The 18745-nt window shown below is 41.1% G+C and overlaps 1 protein-coding gene across 1 annotated transcript in view; it reads right to left on the bottom strand.

Annotated features, from left to right (window-relative positions):
- Window positions 1-11449, bottom strand: part of SAYSD1 (SAYSVFN motif domain containing 1) — a 44684-nt gene extending 33235 nt beyond the window's left edge. Inside the window, exon 1 of the mRNA XM_063441556.1 lies at window positions 11377-11449. The gene's annotated coding sequence lies outside the window, so the exon portion shown is untranslated. The remainder of the gene's footprint in view (window positions 1-11376) is intronic.
- Window positions 11450-18745: the final 7296 nt, after the last annotated feature.

Raw genomic sequence — 18745 nt, 5'->3', positions numbered from 1 at the left:
AGCATGGTCCCCCAGTTATATCACTATTATCACGGCACAGTGAGCATTGTCCCCCAGTTATATCACTATTATCATGGCACAGTGAGCATGGTCCCCCAGTTATATCACTATTATCAGAGCACAGTGAGCATGGTCCCCCAGTTATATCACTTTTATCAGAGCACAGTGAGCATTGTCCCCCAGTTATATCACTATTATTGTGGTGGAATCTCGGTAAAAATAAATTTAGTAGGCCGAGATTACCACGTGGCATGTGTACGTGCATATGCTGACGTATCGATCAGTTGGTTGCACGAGGCAAGATACGATCAGTAGTGTACGGAGCATGTGCAAGAATACAGGATGTAGTATTCCCCTCCTCCATTGTGCTGGACAAGCCATGCGGTCAAGCAGGAAGTTAATTCTTATTTGTATTGATTGGTCAAGAGAATGTGCGGGTGGAGCTTAATATGGGAGGAGTTATGTGCCTATATAAGGAGCCTGCACTATTGTCCGGGGCTCAGAACTTGTGGTATTTTGGTGACGCTAGTCCCTCTGAGTCCCGATCGGTGATCCAATAAAGAATCTCTTCCTTCCTGAAAAAACCTGTGTCCATCTCTCTGTGCTTCGCTTCCGTCAGTTTCTCCGGTATCATTTGGTGCATTGGCCGGGAAGCTCATCGTTCAACGGTAGCTGAGAGGCAGAGGCGTGAGACGGTCTATCTTTGCCCACGTTCTCTACGGCTGCACCCCTGAACTTCTGCGTGGACCTCCCTTCGTCTCGGCGCCACTGGTCTGTTGTCCAGGAGATCATCGGCCTCTACGTGAGAAGTGCTGGGGTGTCCCCGTCGATGAGTGTGAACTCAGGTTCAGGAACGAGGAGGTAAGACAACTGCTGTTTTAGACGGCAGACCCACTAGGGGTATACCGATTGTGCGGTAGGCCCATAAGGGGTTATTTGTGTATGGAATCTGCCCCCTCTGTCGGAGGGAAGGAGCGAAGGCGCACCGCTCGATCGAACGCTCTTTTGTCAGACCGTTTGATTTTGTTAGTCAGGCGGGGCTCTGGTGTAAATAGCCCTAGCCGGACACCGGTGTCTTGTCTAGACTAGCGTTCTAGGGTGTATATTTTGTTCGCTAGGTCGGAGGGACCGGGGGACTAAGCGGCGTCTGTGTAAACTCGGTTCGCAAGCTCTCAACCTATCTTGGCTAAGTGGGAAGGCGTGTAAATTTGGAATCCACTAGATTTTTGATAGTAATCGACTAAGAGGCGTCTGTGTAAATTCGGTCCTCTAGCTCGCTATATGTGGTGCTTGGGCAGTGTGGCTAACCAAAACGTATGTAGATTGTTTTTAGGTAGTCCATTCAAGGAACTGGCCAATAGTTTAGTTGGGAATTGTAAATGTGATAAAGATTGTTTAGTAAAGTGTATATCTTGTTAGATAGCGCGAGCTCAGCCGTCTAGCGAGAGTGTTAATAGTGTGTTGCTGTATTATAGTGCACGGTACCATAACCCTGTATATTTACTGACACTGTATATAAGTACTAATCATTGTTGTCCATTGCATGTTTAACACCATAACCACTAATAATTGTATTGTGACCTTAACTTGTGCTTTGACCTATGCTAACCGTACTGTAACCGCTATTTGTAAAAGACGATGTTACTGGGGTGTGTTATAGACGGGTAATTCGTATATAGAGAATTATAGCGTGGGTGACTGTATAGTTTCGCCAAAGGGCATAATATTGATTATCTAGTGACTGGTGTAACAGCTGTGTGTGTACGGGAATTCACTGAGTGTTTATTGTGTTATTGTATACGTTTCACTTGGTAACTGTACCACGTGGTGCTGTTGCCAGAGGAAACGGGTGTGACTGTTGAATAGTACGCGTGCATAGTAATCGTTGTCAACGACGTTCCATTGATAAGTATGGGCGCGTCGCAGTCAACGATTCCGGATCCCTTAGGTTGTATGGTGAAGAATTTTAAAAAGGGATTCAAAACTTGTGATTTTGGGGTTAAAATGTCTCCTGTACGTTTGGTCACTTTGTGTACTAGGGAGCGGCCTACTTTGGTTGCGGCATGGCCGCCACGTGGCAGTTTGGATCCAACTCTGGTACAGCGCTTACACGTGGCTGTATCGGGTAGGCCTGAACTTTACGGCCAGTTTCCTTATATTGATTGTTGGAGACAGGCCGTAAATGACTCGCCAAAATGGCTTCAGACATGCCACGAGGAGCAATGTCGCCTCATGGTAGCTAGGACTTGTTTGTCCACTAGGACTGGTGTTAGGCCCATTTTGGACACGCCCCCTGAGTCCGAGATCCCTTTGCCGCCCCCTTACTTTCCGTTAAGAGGAAGTGACGCAAATGCAGGAAGTCCTGCAACCCTTCCCTCATTGCCCTCATCCACTTCTGCTTCCTCCTCCAGTACAGAATCCACCCCCTCTCGTACTAAATCTCCCCTTCCGGAATCAGAGCCAACCCCCATTAGATCCGAATATCCTGATTTGGCGCCACTTCAGACTTCCGGTCAAGCTTCTTCTAGCTCGACTCGAAGTGTTTTATTTACAACCTTTTCCCAAAACCAAGCTCCCACATCCCCATACCCTATTTCTCCCCGACTGGAACCTATGACTGACGCCCCTCCACGTAGCCCCATACAAACCCGACAACTGACCGGTGCCCAACAATTAAAACACTATCAGATGCCTCTTCGTCTGAATCCTGGGTCAGCCTATATCGATGCCGCAGGCCAAATGGCACATGCTGACCCAGTCTTCGTATATGTCCCGTTCACGACAACCGATCTCTTAAATTGGAAGACCCACAATTCCTCGTATACTGAGAAACCACAAGCTATGACTGATCTGTTCACCTCAATAGTACAGACACATAACCCGACATGGGCTGATTGCCAGCAGTTATTAATGACTTTGTTCAACAATGAGGAAAGGACAAGAATTAATCAAGCGGCCATTAAAGCGCTAGAGGATAAAGCCCGTACTTTAAACCAAGCCAATCCATCAGCATGGGCCGCAACACATTATCCCAACACCGATCCCGATTGGAATGTAAATGGTGCTGATATGGTTCAACTCAGAGCCTATAGAGACGCTATAATTGCTGGCATGAAAGCCGGAGGAAAGAAAGCCATTAATATGTCGAAGACAGTTGAGGTGATTCAGAAAAGTGATGAAGCGCCCAGTGTCTTTTATGACCGATTATTGGAGGCATACCGCTTGTATACCCCCTTTAATCCGGAAGACGCAGATAATTCCCGAATGGTGAACTCCGCCTTTGTCAGCCAAGCTTATGGAGATATTAAGCGCAAGCTACAGAAGTTAGAAGGGTTTGCAGGTATGTCCATCACCCAACTAATGGAGGTAGCGAATAAGGTATATATGAATAGGGAAACAGAAAGTAAGAAAGAGGAAGAGCGCAAGATGCGTAGAAAGGCAGATATGCTAGCAGTAGCGATCGCAGGCGTAGATAGACGGGGCCCAGATAGAGGCGATAGTAAGTGGAATGAGGAACCTCTAAGTAGAAATCAGTGCGCATACTGTAGGGAAGAAGGGCATTGGAGAAATGAGTGTCCTCGAAGAGAACAGTGTGAGAGAGACAGACCTAGGACAGGTTATGGAAACTTTAGAGGCAGAGCGAGAGGTAGAGGAGGCCCCAGAGGGAGTAATGGTAATAGAGGGAGCAATGGGAACAGAGGAAGTGTTAGGGAAGATAGGTATTTCCCAGCAGCGCAAAGGTCCCGCGATAGAGAGGGTAGGGACTTTGTAGGATTGGCTGACACGGTCATGGAGGACTATTGATACCGACCGGGCTCCATCCCCCTTGGTCGAGCGGAGCCTATGGTCGATGTATCAATAGGGGGAAAAAGGAGTGCGTTCATGATCGACACTGGTGCTGAACATTCAGTGGTGACTAATCTAGTTGCTCCTCCATCCGGAAGGACTATTACTGTAATAGGAGCAACTGGAAGAAGTGCTGAAAAACCGGTTCTTAAAAGTCGACTCTGTACATTGGGAGGCCACGTAGTAAAACATCAATTCCTTTATATGCCTGAATGTCCAGTCCAATTGCTGGGACGTGATATGCTATCTAAATTACAAGCGCAGATTACGTTCCTACCAAATGGAACAACATCCTTAAAGTTTAATGGACCTTCAGGTATTATGACATTATCCGTACCAAAGGAAGAAGAGTGGCGACTTTATACAGCGTTGACTAGCCAAAACCCTAGGAGTGATGAGTCCTTATTCAACATACCAGGAGTTTGGGCAGAGAACAACCCACCAGGACTGGCCCGCAATATTCCACCTATTAAAATTGAACTAAAACTTGGGGTTTATCCAGTGAGCCTAAGACAATATCACATCCCGCAGAAGGCTAAGAAGAATATCCAATCTTATCTGGATAAGTTCATACGGTATGGTATCCTAAAATTCTGTACTTCCCCCTGGAACACCCCATTGCTGCCTGTGCAAAAGCCCGGTACAGATGAGTATCGACCTGTGCAGGACTTGAGAGCAGTCAATGATGCGGTTGTTAGTATACATCCAGTTGTACCCAATCCATATAACCTGCTTGCTTTAATTCCGGGCGGGGCTACTTACTTTACAGTCTTAGACCTCAAAGACGCCTTCTTTTGCCTCCGAATTGCCGCAGAAAGTCAATGTATTTTCGCTTTCCAATGGGAGAACGCTGTAACGGGCTCAAAACGCCAAATGACCTGGACAAGACTGCCCCAAGGGTTTAAAAATTCACCTACCCTATTTGGTTCAGCTCTAAGTCAAGATCTACTGGATTTCGAGTCCATCCCAGGAGAGTGTGTATTGTTACAGTATGTAGATGACTTGTTGATAGCAGCAGTTACAAAAGAAATCTGTCAGCAAGCAACGCACGATCTACTACACATTCTCTGGAAGGCAGGATACAAGGTGTCTAGAAAGAAGGCTCAGTTGTGTTTGCCAACTGTCAAATATCTGGGATTCCATATCTCTGAAGGTCAAAGAATTATGGGGCCAGAGAGAAAAGAAGCTGTGTGCCAAATACCGATACCCAAGAATAGAAGACAAGTGCGAGAATTCTTGGGGGCAGCAGGCTTCTGTAGGATATGGATTCCCAGCTACGCGATACTGGCAAAACCTCTGTACGCAGCTATCAAAGGTACAGAGCACGACCCCTTCTTATGGACCCAAGAACAGCAAACGGCATTTGAAGATGTGAAGAAGGCTTTGATGAGTGCCCCAGCATTAGGTCTACCTGATCACACACGACCATTCTACCTGTATGTACATGAGCAAAGAAGAATGGCTGTGGGAGTATTGACACAGTACTTGGGATCATGGCAAAGACCTGTTGCCTACATGTCTAAGCAATTGGATGCAGTGGCCAGCGGACTTCCACCTTGTCTAAGAGCCGTAGCTGCAGCCGCCCTGCTAGTAGCTGAAGCCGATAAACTCACTCTGGGTCAAGAACTTTATGTACGAGTCCCACATGCAGTACAGACGTTGTTGGATTACAAAGGAAATCATTGGTTTAGTAACAGCCGTATGACTAAGTATCAAGCAATGTTGTGTGAAAACCCAAGAGTGCATTTAGAGACTGTAAACACCTTAAATCCAGCTACCCTTTTGCCACAACCTACTGAAAGTCAACATGATTGTTTGGAAGTAATGGATGAAGTATTCTCAAGTAGACCAGATCTTCGTGATTTTCCCATCCAGAACCCCGATGTTCAATATTATACCGACGGCAGTAGTTATGTGAAAGAAGGGATCCGCTATGCAGGATATGCAGTAACAACAATAGACAAGGTGATAGAAGCTCGGCCACTGGCGAAAGGAACATCAGCACAAAAGGCAGAATTGATAGCACTGACACGAGCGTTACAATTGGCTGAAGGTTTAAGAGTGAACATCTACACGGACTCCAAATATGCGTTTTTAACCACTCATGCCCACGGAGCTTTGTATAAAGAAAGAGGACTATTGAATTCAGAAGGCAAAGAAATCAAGTACGCAGCTGAAATCCTACAACTATTGGAAGCAGTGTGGGAGCCGAAAGAAGTCGGTATCATACATTGTCGAGCGCATCTGAGAGGAGATGGTGATGTAACCAAGGGAAATCGGATGGCAGATAGTGCAGCTAAGCGTGCCGCTGAATCAGGAAGACAGGAATATGTGGGGCATATAGCTGCTCTTATACCAACTCCACTGTCCCAATAGACTCCAGTTTATACAGCTCAAGAAGAGGAGTGGTTAAAGACTGAACCAGGAAAGTATTTGGAGAACAAGTGGTATCAGCTAGAAGATGGAAGAATAGTCATACCAGCATCACTAGCGGTAGAAATTGTCCAAAATTATCACAACGGGACACATTCTGGGAGAGACAGCACAGAAGAATCTCTCAGAAAACATTTCTACATACCAAGATTGTCCAACTTGACTCAGGCCATTGTACGAAGATGTGTAACGTGTGCTAAAAATAATGCAAGACAAGGACCAGTAAAGCCACCAGGAGTCCAGTTTATGGGGGGACTCCCCATGTCCGATTTACAAATTGACTTTACAGTGATGCCTAAATCAGGTGGACATCGTTACCTGCTGGTAATTGTGTGCACCTATTCAGGCTGGGTAGAAGCATGTCCTACTCGTACAGAGAAAGCAGGAGAAGTTGTGAGATTCCTGCTACGAGAAATAATACCCCAATATGGACTACCCTGTTCTATAGGATCGGACAATGGCCCAGCTTTTGTTCATCAGTGCCTACAACAACTGACTCATATGCTTGGTATAAAGTGGAGGCTTCATACGGCATATAGACCCCAGAGTTCTGGTAAGGTAGAGAGAATGAATAGAACTATTAAGAATCAGTTGGCTAAAATGTGTCAGGAAACCCAACTTAAGTGGAACGTTCTCTTACCCATAGCTTTATTGCGAATCCGCAGTACCCTTACCAGAAGGATGGGCCTCTCTCCTTTTGAAATCATGTATGGGCGACCACCTCCCGTACTTGGTAACTTAAGGGGGGACTTGAGTCAGTTGGGAGAAGGAATTACCCGGCAGCAGGTTGTAGAGTTGGGTAAGACTATGGAGGAGGTACAGAAATGGGTACAAGATAGATTACCTGTGAATATTTATCCCCCAGTTCATAGTTATCATCCAGGAGATCAAGTGTGGATTAAAGAGTGGAATAATGTACCGTTAGGGCCCAAGTGGAGAGGTCCTTATGTTGTTCTTTTGTCTACCCCTACAGCGATAAAAGTAGCCGAAGTGACTCCGTGGATACATCACTCCAGGGTTAAACCAGCAGCAGTCGATTCTTGGCAAGTTACAGCAGATCCAGAGAATCCCTGCAAGATCCGGTTAAAACGCACGACTCAGTCGGAGTAACGAGGAATTATTGTGGATTACAAATTTTATTATTTTTGGGATTTGGTGCGTGAGTGAGAAGGCATAAAGCCTGTCCGCCCACCGACGTATAGTTTATAAGCCAGGGAAAGTCTCGAAGGGACTCCTGTGAAGACGAGCAGAACTCCATTCCCTGCAGCACTTACATCCTGGAAGCTGAGGTGCCTTCGCACGGACGAAGACTGAGGATGACGGCGAAAGATGTGTTGATGATAATGTTTATTTATGTGTATTTTTATATTCAGGAAGGTAGAGGTACCGACACTCCTAGCTGTGAGGTATGCATTAAGACTACAAGAACAGGTAACCATATTTCCCAAACCCTAATTTGGCATTCACAATACGAGTGTAAAGGAGATGTATCAAGATGTAGATACCTAAATATAGACTATAGTGTGTGCCATTTAGGAATAGGAGAACCTAAGTGCTTCAGTCCAGAGTATCAACCCCGTACAATTTGGTTGACTCTCAGGAATGGAGATCCTCAGGGGACCCTAATTAATAAGACGGTGTTAGAATCCGTACATTCTTCGGGTGTTCTGCTATTTGATGCGTGTAAAGCGATATCAAGTGGTAGGAAGCCGTGGAATGTATGTGGGGATCTTAGATGGGAGAGGACGTATGGGTCTAATGATAAATATATTTGTCCCAGTAGTAAAAATAAATATGTGAGTCCTAGATGCCCAAATAAAGACTATAACTTTTGCCCATATTGGTCTTGTGTGGGGTGGGCAACTTGGGGACAGACAGTAGACAAAGACATGATAGTGACTAAGTTGCCTACCAGCCCATATTGTAAGTCTATGGAATGTAACCCAGTCCATATACTTATAAATAACCCCGATAAGTTCTTAGACAAATATGGCAATTTATTTGGGTTTCAAATATACGGGACGGGTTTAGATCCTGGGACAGTATTGTTTATAGGGATAGAGACTGATACGGTATCCTCCCAAACTCATCAAGTATACCATTCCTTTTATGAAGAGATGAGCATAGATAATAAGATCCCCCTTAATGCTAAAAACCTGTATATTGACTTAGCTGAAAGTATTGCCGGTAGTCTTAATGTTACCAACTGCTATGTGTGTGGAGGTACTAACATGGGAGACCAATGGCCTTGGGAAGCAAAGGAGGTAATGTCCGGTTCTGAGGCAGTTGACCAACTAATATCTACACAAGCCGATTATCATATGAGTGTTAGAGGTAAATCTGAGTGGAGATTAAAGACCTCCATCATAGGTTATGTTTGCATAGCAAGGAAAGGAATAATGTATAATACTTCTGTAGGAGAATTAACTTGTCTAGGGCAAAAAGCTTATGATGATGATACAAAGAATACAACTTGGTGGTCGGCTTCAAATGTCTCAGAACCATCTAACCCGTTTGCTAGATACGCCAATTTAAAGGATGTGTGGTTTGATTTATCCATCACATCTACCTGGAGAGCCCCAGCAAATTTGTACTGGATCTGTGGTAAGAAAGCCTATTCGGAGTTGCCACAGGACTGGGAAGGGGCATGTGTGTTGGGTATGCTCAAACCATCCTTCTTCTTGTTACCTATTGAAACAGGTGAGACTTTAGGTGTTAAAGTGTATGATGTGAATCATAGGAAGAAAAGGGGACCCATAGAGATAGGCGCCTGGGAAGATGATGAATGGCCTCCCCAGCGTATCATAGATTATTATGGGCCAGCCACGTGGGCAGAAGATGGTACCTTTGGTTATAGAACCCCTATTTATATGCTCAACCGTATTATAAGATTACAGGCGGTGGTTGAGATTATTACTAACGAAACATCACAAGCGCTCAATCTTCTAGCGAAGCATAATACCAGGATGAGGACAGCAGTCTACCAAAATAGATTAGCCTTGGATTACCTTTTGGCAGTAGAGGGAGGTGTATGTGGGAAGTTTAACCTGAGCAATTGCTGTCTTCAAATAGATGACGAAGGGCAAGCAATAGCTGAGCTTACTAGCCATATGGTTAAACTAGCGCATGTGCCTACTCAGGTATGGAAAGGGTATAATCCAAGTAGTTGGTTTGGTAGCTGGTATGAGTGGTTTGGAGGGCTTAAGGCAGTGGTAGGTGGAGTCCTACTGATTTTAATGTTGTGTCTACTCCTGCCGTGTCTTATACCCTTAGTAGTTAGGTCTGTGCAAAGCCTGATAGAAAATATAGCAGAGAGGAAGGCTGCTGCACAGATAATGGCAATTTATAAATATAAGGCTCTAGATCAGGGAGAACCAATGCAGGAAGATGAGTGTTGAAGATTCACATCATAAGTTAAGTCTGGTCTGGTTCAAGGTAACTTGCGGTGTATGCAAACTAAGGTTAAGTGATGCCTCAAGTAATTGTGAAATATCAAGAGGCATCAAAGGGGGGAATGTGGTGGAATCTCGGTAAAAATAAATTTAGTAGGCCGAGATTACCACGTGGCATGTGTACGTGCATATGCTGACGTATCGATCAGTTGGTTGCACGAGGCAAGATACGATCAGTAGTGTACGGAGCATGTGCAAGAATACAGGATGTAGTATTCCCATCCTCCATTGTGCTGGACAAGCCATGCGGTCAAGCAGGAAGTTAATTCTTATTTGTATTGATTGGTCAAGAGAAAGTGCGGGTGGAGCTTAATATGGGAGGAGTTATGTGCCTATATAAGGAGCCTGCACTATTGTCCGGGGCTCAGAACTTGCTGTATTTTGGTGACATTAGTCCCTCTGAGTCCCGATCGGTGATCCAATAAAGAATCTCTTCCTTCCTGAAAAACCTGTGTCCATCTCTCTGTGCTTCGCTTCCGTCAGTTTCTCCGGTATCATTATCAGAGCACAGTGAGCATGGTCACCCAGTTATATCACTATTATCAGAGCACGGTGAGCATGGTCCCCCAGTTATATCACTATTATCACGGCACAGTGAGCATTGTCCCCAGTTAGATCACTATTATCACTATTATCAGAGTACAGTGAGCATTGTCCCCAGTTATCACTATTATCAGAGCACAGTGAGCATTGTCCCCCAGTTATATCACTATTATCAGAGCACAGTGAGCATTGTCCCCCAGTTATATCACTATTATCAGAGCACAGTGAGCATTGTCCCCCAGTTATATCACTATTATCAGAGCACAGTGAGCATTGTCCCCCAGTTAGATCACTATTATCAGAGCACAGTGAGCATTGTCCCCCAGTTAGATCACTATTATCAGAGCACAGTGAGCATTGTCCCCAGTTAGATCACTATTATCAGAGCACAGTGAGCATTGTCCCCCAGTTATATCACTATTATCAGAGCACAGAGAGCATTGTCCCCCAGTTATATCACTATTATCAGAGCACAGTGAGCATTGTCCCCCAGTTATATCACTATTATCAGAGCACAGTGAGCATTGTCCCCCAGTTAGATCACTATTATGAGGTAACAGATTGTTTATAATATTAACAGTTGTTTCTACCTTCCAGTCATTGTACTACAACTCCCAGCATTCTCATTAATCCTGTAGCCTAGCAGAGCATTCTGGGAGTTGTAGTTCCAGGCAGCTGGCAGTGATAGGACTGACGTGTCATGTATACATGGCTGGGGACAGACAGACACTCTCACTCTCACTATGGGCTGGGGGTTAATGAGGGGCTGGGGACAGACAGACAGACACTCTCACTATGGGCTGGGGGTTAATGAGGGGCTGGGGACAGGCAGACAGACACTCTCACTCTGGGCTGGGGGGTTAATGGGGGGCTGGGCTGGGGGTTAATGAGGGGCTGGGAACAGGCAGACAGACACTCTCACTCTGGGCTGGGGGTTAATGAGGGGCTGGGGACAGACAGACAGACACTCTCACTCTCACTATGGGCTGGGGGTTAATGAGGGGCTGGGGACAGACAGACAGACACTCTCACTCTGGGCTTGGGGTTAATGAGGGGCTGGGCTGGCTGCCGGCAGTGAAGGGGTTAATCGGTGCTCTCTCACCTCAACTTCTTCTAGCGGCTTCCCCTACTTCCTCCTGGCAACTACTGACGTCATATACAGACCAGAATATGATTGGATGCCAGGCTGCAGCCCTCCTGTTAGGTAAATATATCGGAGATTAGGGGCGGGGACTGATACAGTGTATGGAATGGATACAGTTACAATGTATCTCAATGGGGAGGAGCTAACTCTCATTATATAGGAGTACACTGTCATATTATTACATATAGGAGTACACTGTCATATTATTACATATAGGAGTACACTGTCATATTATTAGATATAGGAACTCACTGTTATTATAGTATATATAGGAGTACACTGTTATTATTATTATTATTATTATTATTATATATGAGTACACTGTCATATTATCAGATATAGGAACACACTGACATTATATTAGCTATAGGAGCACACTGTCATTATATTATATATAGGAGCACACTGACATTATATTATATATTGGAACTAACTGACATTATATTATATATAGGAGCACACTGTCATATTATTAGATATAGGAACTAACTGACATTATATTATATATAGGAACACACTGTCATTATATTATATATAGGAACTAACTGACATTATATTATATATAGGAACACACTGTCATTATATTATATATAGGAGCACACTGTCATATTATTAGATATAGGAGCACACTTTGATATTGATAAGCTATAGATGCACACTGTCATATTATTAGATATAGGAGCACACTGTCATTATATTAGATATAGGAACACACTGTCGTTATATTATATATAGGAGCACACTGTCATATTATTAGATATAGGAGCACACTGTCATTATATTAGATATAGGAGCTCACTGTTATTATAGTATATATAGGAACTAACTGACATTATATTAGATATAGGAGCACACTGTCATTATATTATATATAGGAGCACACTGTCATATTATTAAATATAGGAACACACTTTGATATTGATAAGCTATAGATGCACACTGTCATATTATTAGATATAGGAACATACTGTCATTATATTATGTATTGGAACACATTGTCATATTATTAGATTAAGGAACACACTGTCATTATATTATATATAGGAACTAACTGACATATTATATATAGGAGCACACTGTCATTATATTAGATATAGGAGCACACTGTCATATTATTAGATATAGGAGCACACTGTCATTATATTATATATAGGAACACACTGTCATTATGTTATATATAGGAACTAACTGACATAATATTATATATAGGAACACACTGTCATTATATTTTATTTAGGAACTAACTGACATTATATTAGATATAGGAGCACACTGTCATTATATTATATATAGGAACTAACTGACATTATATTAGATATAGGAGCACACTGTCATTATATTATATATAGGAGCACACTGACATTATATTAGATATAGGAGCACACTGTCATTATATTATATATAGGAACTAACTGACATTATATTCTATATAGGAGCACACTGTCATTATATTATATATAGGAACTAACTGACATTATATTAGATATAGGAGCACACTGTCATTATATTATATATAGGAACTAACTGTCATTATATTATATATAGGAGCACACTGACATTATATTATATATTGGAACTAACTGACATTATATTATATATAGGAGCACACTGTCATATTATTAGATATAGGAACTAACTGACATTATATTATATATAGGAACACACTGTCATTATATTATGTATAGGAACACATTGTCATATTATTAGATTTAGGAGCACACTGTCATTATATTATATATAGGAGCACACTGTCATATTATTAGATATAGGAGCACACTTTGATATTGATAAGCTATAGATGCACACTGTCATATTATTAGATATAGGAACATACTGTCATTATATTAGATATAGGAACACACTGTCGTTATATTATATATAGGAGCACACTGTCATATTATTAGATATAGGAGCACACTGTCATTATATTATATATAGGAGCACACTGTCATTATATTAGATATAGGAGCACACTGTCATATTATTAGATATAGGAGCACACTGTCATTATATTATATATAGGAACACACTGTCATTATGTTATATATAGGAACTAACTGACATAATATTATATATAGGAACACACTGTCATTATATTTTATATAGGAACTAACTGACATTATATTAGATATAGGAGCACACTGTCATTATATTATATATAGGAACTAACTGACATTATATTAGATATAGGAGCACACTGTCATTATATTATATATAGGAGCACACTGACATTATATTAGATATAGGAGCACACTGTCATTATATTATATATAGGAACTAACTGACATTATATTCTATATAGGAGCACACTGTCATTATATTATATATAGGAACTAACTGACATTATATTAGATATAGGAGCACACTGTCATTATATTATATATAGGAACTAACTGTCATTATATTATATATAGGAGCACACTGACATTATATTATATATTGGAACTAACTGACATTATATTATATATAGGAGCACACTGTCATATTATTAGATATAGGAACTAACTGACATTATATTATATATAGGAACACACTGTCATTATATTATGTATAGGAACACATTGTCATATTATTAGATTTAGGAGCACACTGTCATTATATTATATATAGGAGCACACTGTCATATTATTAGATATAGGAGCACACTTTGATATTGATAAGCTATAGATGCACACTGTCATATTATTAGATATAGGAACATACTGTCATTATATTAGATATAGGAACACACTGTCGTTATATTATATATAGGAGCACACTGTCATATTATTAGATATAGGAGCACACTGTCATTATATTATATATAGGAGCACACTGTCATTATATTATATATAGGAGCACACTGTCATATTATTAAATATAGGAACACACTTTGATATTGATAAGCTATAGATGCACACTGTCATATTATTAGATATAGGAACATACTGTCATTATATTATGTATTGGAACACATTGTCATATTATTAGATTTAGGAGCACACTGTCATTATATTATATATAGGAGCACACTGTCATATTATTAGATATAGGAACACACTGTCATTATATTAGATATAGGAACACACTGTCATTATATTATGTATAGGAACACACTGTCATATTATTAGATATAAGAGCTCACTGTCATTATATAAGATATAGGAGCTCAATGTCATTATATTAGATATAGGAACACACTGTCATTATATTATATATAGGAACTAACTGACATATTATATATAGGAGCACACTGTCATTATATTAGATATAGGAGCACACTGTCATATTATTAGATATAGGAGCACACTGTCATTATATTATATATAGGAACACACTGTCATTATATTTTATATAGGAACTAACTGACATTATATTAGATATAGGAGCACACTGTCATTATATTATATATAGGAACTAACTGACATTATATTAGATATAGGAGCACACTGTCATTATATTATATATAGGAGCACACTGACATTATATTAGATATAGGAGCACACTGTCATTATATTATATATAGGAACTAACTGACATTATATTCTATATAGGAGCACACTGTCATTATATTATATATAGGAACTAACTGACATTATATTAGATATAGGAGCACACTGACATTATATTATATATTGGAACTAACTGACATTATATTATATATAGGAGCACACTGTCATATTATTAGATATAGGAACTAACTGACATTATATTATATATAGGAACACACTGTCATTATATTATGTATAGGAACACATTGTCATATTGTTAGATTTAGGAGCACACTGTCATTATATTATATATAGGAGCACACTGTCATATTATTAGATATAGGAGCACACTTTGATATTGATAAGCTATAGATGCACACTGTCATATTATTAGATATAGGAACATACTGTCATTATATTAGATATAGGAACACACTGTCGTTATATTATATATAGGAGCACACTGTCATATTATTAGATATAGGAGCACACTGTCATTATATTATATATAGGAGCACACTGTCATTATATTATATATAGGAGCACACTGTCATATTATTAAATATAGGAACACACTTTGATATTGATAAGCTATAGATGCACACTGTCATATTATTAGATATAGGAACATACTGTCATTATATTATGTATTGGAACACATTGTCATATTATTAGATTTAGGAGCACACTGTCATTATATTATATATAGGAGCACACTGTCATATTATTAGATATAGGAACACACTGTCATTATATTAGATATAGGAACACACTGTCATTATATTATGTATAGGAACACACTGTCATATTATTAGATATAAGAGCTCACTGTCATTATATAAGATATAGGAGCTCAATGTCATTATATTAGATATAGGAACACACTGTCATTATATTATATATAGGAACTAACTGACATATTATATATAGGAGCACACTGTCATTATATTAGATATAGGAGCACACTGTCATATTATTAGATATAGGAGCACACTGTCATTATATTATATATAGGAACACACTGTCATTATATTTTATATAGGAACTAACTGACATTATATTAGATATAGGAGCACACTGTCATTATATTATATATAGGAACTAACTGACATTATATTAGATATAGGAGCACACTGTCATTATATTATATATAGGAGCACACTGACATTATATTAGATATAGGAGCACACTGTCATTATATTATATATAGGAACTAACTGACATTATATTCTATATATACCCCTCCTTCCACCACCTTGTCCGCCACAAACTTTGCATCTCATTTCACTGAGAAGATCTCTACAATCAGGAAAGAGATCTCTAATCTCTCTCCTTCCCCTATCATTATATCACCCAACCCCACTCCCCCTGCCATCCTATGCACATTTGCACCTGCTACAGCACAAGAGGTTTCTGCACTGCTCCTGTCCTCCCGCCCCACCACCTGCTCTCTCGATCCTATTCCCTCGCATCTCATCCGCACTTTGTCTCCCTCTCTTGCTCTTCCTCTCGCTAGCATTTTCAATCTCTCCCTTTCCTCTGGCACATTTCCCTCACCCTTCAAACATGCAACCGTAACCCCGATTCTGAAAAAGCCCAACCTTGATCCCAACTCCCCATCCAACTACCGCCCTATCTCGCTACTCCCATTTGCCTCCAAGATCCTCGAGAGAGTTGTGTACGCCAGATTGACAGACTTTCTCGAATCCAACTCTCTGCTTGACCCCCTTCAGTCTGGATTCCGCGCTGGTCACTCTGTCGAAACTGCTGTGACCAAAGTATCCAACGACTTAATTGCCGCTAAATCTCACGGCCAATACTCTATCCTAATCCTCCTTGATCTTTCTGCCGCATTTGACACTGTTGATCATCAACAGCTTCTTCACATTCTTCGTAACTTTGGTCTACGGGATACTGCTCTCTCCTGGTGCTCCTCCTACCTCTCCCAGCGCTCTTTCAGTGTTTCTTTCTCTGGTTCCGCCTCTACTCACCAACCCCTCTCTGTCGGCGTCCCCCAAGGATCTGTCCTCGGCCCCCTACTGTTCTCTATCTATACTGCCTCCCTTGGTAAACTCATCAGCTCCTTTGGTTTCCAATATCATTTATATGCAGATGACACGCAAATCTACCTGTCCTCCCCTGATCTCTCTCCGCCCACCTTGACTCGTGTTTCTGACTGCCTCTCTGCTATTTCCAACTGGATGGCTGCTCACTTCCTTAAACTCAACCTGTCCAAAACAGAACTTCTAGTTTTTCCTCCCTCAAGTGCTGCTACTCCTGTTGTCTCCATCCAAGTCAACGGCGCTACTATCACCTCTACCTCGCAGGCTCGCTGCCTAGGGGTTCTTTTCGATTCTGACCTCTCTTTTACTCCCCATGTCCAATCGATAGTCAAATCCTGTCGCTTCCAACTCAAGAACATAGCGCGCATCCGCCCATATCTAACGCCGGACGCGGCTAAGATATTGGTTCATGCTGTTGTTCTCTCTCGCCTCGACTACTGCAATCCCCTTCTGACCGGTCTTACATGTTCCCAGCTTGCACCGCTGCAATCTGTAATGAACGCGGCTGCGAGGCTTATTTTCCTGTCCGGTCGCACCTCCCACGCCTCCACGCTCTGTCAGTCCCTGCATTGGCTTCCAGTTAGATATAGGGCCCAATTCAAAATTCTGGCACTTGCTTACAAATCCCTACATAATGCTGCTCCAACATACCTATCCTCCCTCATACACAAGTATGTCCCGTCGAGACCCCTGCGCTCATCCCAAGACCTACGCCTATCCTCTGCCCGGATCCCCACTTCTGACGCTCGCCTTCAAGACTTCTCTAGGGCTGCACCTATTCTGTGGAACTCACTTCCCTCCTCAATCAGACTTTCACCCAGCCTCCACTCCTTCAAAAAATCTTTGAAAACTCACTTCTTCGTTAAAGCGTATCAATTAAACTGTCAGCAGGCTTCTCATCCCCCACCCCTTGACTGCTTCCCTGCAACTGTCAAAAATGACCTACCAAGCACTCAATAAACCCTTCTCTAACAAACTATTTAATTCCCCTACTTTAACCCGTTTGTGTCACTATACCCCACTCCCTCTAGCATGTAAGCTCATTGAGCAGGGCCCTCAACCCCCTCTGTTCCTGTACGTCCAGTGGTCTGATCTCAATTATGTGTCTGTTAGTCCACCCATTGTACAGCGCTACGGAATTTGTTGGCGCTATATAAATAATAAAATAATAATAATAATAATAATATATAGGAGCACACTGTCATTATATTATATATAGGAGCACACTGTCATATTATTAGATATAGGAACACACTGTCATTATATTAGATATAGGAACACACTGTCATTATATTATGTATAGGAACACACTGTCATATTATTAGATATAAGAGCTCACTGTCATTATATAAGATATAGGAGCTCAATGTCATTATATTAGATATAGGAACACACTGTCATTATATTATATATAGGAACTAACTGACATATTATATATAGGAGCACACTGTCATTATATTAGATATAGGAGCACACTGTCATATTATTAGATATAGGAGCACACTGTCATTATATTATATATAGGAACACACTGTCATTATATTTTATATAGGAACTAACTGACATTATATTAGATATAGGAGCACACTGTCATTATATTATATATAGGAACTAACTGACATTATATTAGATATAGGAGCACACTGTCATTATATTATATATAGGAGCACACTGACATTATATTAGATATAGGAGCACACTGTCATTATATTATATATAGGAACTAACTGACATTATATTCTATATAGGAGCACACTGTCATTATATTATATATAGGAACTAACTGACATTATA

The sequence above is a fragment of the Pelobates fuscus genome, chromosome 2, assembly GCF_036172605.1.
Source record: "Pelobates fuscus isolate aPelFus1 chromosome 2, aPelFus1.pri, whole genome shotgun sequence".
Lineage (NCBI taxonomy): Eukaryota > Metazoa > Chordata > Amphibia > Anura > Pelobatidae > Pelobates > Pelobates fuscus.
Note: the sequence above shows the minus strand (reverse complement) of the source record. Positions and strands in the feature narration are given on the sequence as shown.